Raw genomic sequence first — 3,761 nt, forward strand, 5'->3', positions numbered from 1 at the left:
AGTAAAACCATCTTCTGAAACTTCAAAGGGATCTCAGAAGACTAGTATACCTCCTGTTGTATTTCCATTTGGTACAGTATGCATTTTTTCTTTTTTTAAAAAAAGTATCTTTAAAACCAAAACTTTTTATATCGTTCAGACCAAGAACTTAAGACTGAAGTAATGAGGAAGGAGCTAGCTTCCTATTTCATGCTATAAATCAGCACTTTCAGTTTGGGGTTTCAGTCCCAGTATATTTCTCCTTTGCACAAATAAACTGTCAAAAAGTATTCTTATTTATGTGACTTTATTCTTCCAACAGCAAGTAGCTTCAGAGGATTTATCCAGCAGGGTATTAGAACCACAGAGAGGCTGACAGCTGCACTTTGATCCTGGGGCAGTGATTCTTGATACCACTTGCAGCTGCTTGTTATTCCCCAGTAAGGGAGGTAAGAAACAGCAGAGAGACACAAGTAAGGTGGGTTGATAGTGTTTGTGGGAAAGGACATTTTTTGGAACAAGAGAATGAACATGGATGTCTTGTGAAGCTGATGAACAAAGATAAAGGACAGGGAGACTTCAGCTGATAAACTTACATGACTGTTTTGGAATGCCAGACTGAAAGTACTTGTGTTTGAAATCATGCTGAATGAAAATCACTGCATGCACTTTTACAAATCATACTGTCAATATTTAAAATCAGATTTAGTATTTTAAACCTGGGACTAATGGTGATGCTTAACACGTAGTATTTTTACATTACTAGGAAAACAGGACTACCTAGTCCTGCCTCAGCTTAATAATCAATATGGTCCAATAGTTTTGTCATTGTGTAGGTACTGCAGTAACTAGGCAGTGTTGATGCTCTGATGTTGTAGAAGGTGGTAGGAAGGTCTGGTCATTTGGACTACAAAGGGCTTGGACAAACTTGAGCAAACCCTTTCTCATAGAGTTTCTTAAACACAATCACATTCACCAATTATTCTCTTGTCTCTGTGTTGCTCTTAAACCAGGAATTGTCATAACAGGCCTTTTGACACATCTGTTATCAACTATAAATCTGCTGTTAATTAGGCAAAAAAGAAACTATTCAGTAACTACAATCATCAGACACAAAAAAGGAAAATTACCATTTTGCCTTTAGTTCAGGTAATTTATCTGTCAACATCAGCTGTCCAGAGAATAGCTACCCTGAATACAAATACTGTAAAGAATAGAGTGAGAATAAAACTGTTCAGCTAGATATTGCATAAATTACCTTATTTATGACAGCATGAAAAGCTTCCTCATTAGTTCAGTTGTCAGCTGAAAGGGGGTATGCAGTTTGATGTTCTCAGTTGTGCCTTGCAGAAGTTACCATCTACTGTGGTGTAACCATGCTCTGTGTAAGCCATTGCTTTTTGCCTTCAGCTTCTGCTATATGGAGGTACTGAGGCTGTTCCTTAGCTCAGCACGTAGAGTTTATTGTGAAGCAAAAATGGAGCTCTGTTGGGCAGAGGCTGGTGTCTCCGGTACTGCAGCCTCTTTGGCCATAGGAACTGGCAGAGCTGCTTTTCATAACTGTGAGACTGTGAGGTGTTCTATATTCAGGGGGCCAAAACCATCCCACAAATGTGCTCCTTTTGGTCTCTGAGTTTGTCACCTAAGCTAAACAGGTACATTCTCAGTCCTAAAAGTATTAGCTGTGCCATCTTGCATAGTTAAAATGACTGGTTATTTGTAAGGGGTTTTTTGGTTTGGTTTGTTTTTTGTTGGTGGTAGTGTTTTGGTTTTTTTCCAATAAATTAGGTCTGGAGTGGATAACTAAAATTTTCTATGCAGCCTGAACACTGGCTGAGTGAAAAATACTAAGATGAAGACCCTGTATAGCATTAAGTCCTTTAAAATACTAATGTTTTGGTTAATACTATTGCTCTGTAGTGATAGATCAGGTAAGCAGAAGCCAGAGTGGAAGAGGCGTTGCTTGAGTAAAAAACCAAGACTGACATAAGAAAAAAATCAGTGTTAATAAATGTAGTCTAAACCCCAAATTTCATAGAATTATTTAGGTTGGAAAAAGCCTTTAAGCTGATCATGTCCAACTGTTAACCTAGCACTGCCAAGCCCACGACTAAACCATGTCCCTAAGCACCACATCTATACATCTTTTAAATGCCTCCAGGGATGGTGACTCAACCACTTTGCTGGGCAGCCTGTTCCAATGCCTGACAACACTTTCTGTGAAGAAATTTTTCCTAATGCCCAATCTAAACCACCCCCCACCCCCCTGGCGCAACTTGAAGCCATTTCCTCTCATCCTGTCACTTGATACTTGGGAAAAGAGACCAACACCCACCTCACTACAACCTCCTTTCAGATAATTTGAGAGAGCAATAAGGTCTCCCCTCAGCCTCCTCTTCTCCAGACTGAACAACCCCAGTTTCCTCATAATAATTTGTTATCTATCAGACCTGCAAGGTTTTGGACTGGCCTTCCACTGGCACAGGGTGGGCAATGACCTATCTGGTTCTAGAAACAGCATGCTGTGTTTACATGCAAGGTTGTATGACATGGTTGACTGCAATAACAACTGGGCTCAGTGATCTGCAAAAGCTTTAGGTTGGTAGGTTTAAGAACAGGAAGAGCTGGATTTTTTTTTTTTTTTTAAACACATCTGAATTCAGATGGTGCCTGGTCAGTTACATACAATGATCCAGAGCCAGAAGAATATATCTACATATATTTTCCAGACATTAAATAAATGATTATTCATGCTTACTCTGGAGCACCTTAAAGCAGAAGTTGGCCTCCAAGTCAGCAGCAAACCTTCCGTAATCGTTTGGTTTTCAGCGTATGTACCATATCTACCACATTCCTTTTCTCACACCACACTGAGTACAGAAAATGCTTAGGTAAACATGAGAGTAGCAGCTCGCTATTTGATCCCGCACGTTAATCCTGATGTTATGCTTAGATAAGCTCCTCCAGATCTAATCGGTTGGGGAATCCATGACCAGAGATGTCACTGTTGAGTGAAAGGTCTTCATCAGTGCTAGTAACTGTAAATCCACACCACCCATGGGACTGCATTACCTTTAAGGGAAGCAGAAGTCCTTTCAACACCTGTATTAATTTGCTTTAAACACTTTGTTGCTGATCCTTATGTATTTAAGACTATGAAGATGCATGGAAGCAGAAGTCCTTTCAACACCTGTATTAATTTGCTTTAAAGACTTTGTTGGCAGATCCTTATGTACTTAAGACTATGAAGGTGCATGTGATTACTCCACTTGTAACCATATACTCACATTTTAACTGGGCAGCCTGGAGACCAGACACGGCTGGACAAGAGAACAATGCCAGACGGTGCTATCAAACCTACTCGTGTTCTCTGTGCTAAAAACCGCAAGCGTTTTAGGGGAGCAGTTTGATTTAGGAACAGGGTTACGTCTTCTGCAACTACCTTTTTCTGTTTGTCAGATACCAGCAAATTTCCATTTATCGAAACCACAGCCAACTGCTGCTGTAACGTGGCTATGTAGCAACTAACGGAAGAACACCCCTCTCCTCTCGGAACCCGTGTGTTTTCACTAAAAAAAATCTCCAGCGCAAGAAGGAACGGCCGTGGTCTGAGGTACGGGAAGCCCACTTACATGGTTAAACCTGAGGGGGACCGGGGCTGTCTCGACAAGGCACTTCCCTCGCTCTGCCTTTTGAGTCCCTCTCGGCCGCCGGCCCCTGCCTCGCCGCTCCGCCAGCCCCGAGCGGCGGCGGCGGCTTCCCGCCGCGCTGAGGGGAGCCCG

This window comes from Haliaeetus albicilla, chromosome 1 (assembly GCF_947461875.1).
Source record: "Haliaeetus albicilla chromosome 1, bHalAlb1.1, whole genome shotgun sequence".
In the NCBI taxonomy this organism is placed as follows: Eukaryota; Metazoa; Chordata; class Aves; order Accipitriformes; family Accipitridae; genus Haliaeetus; species Haliaeetus albicilla.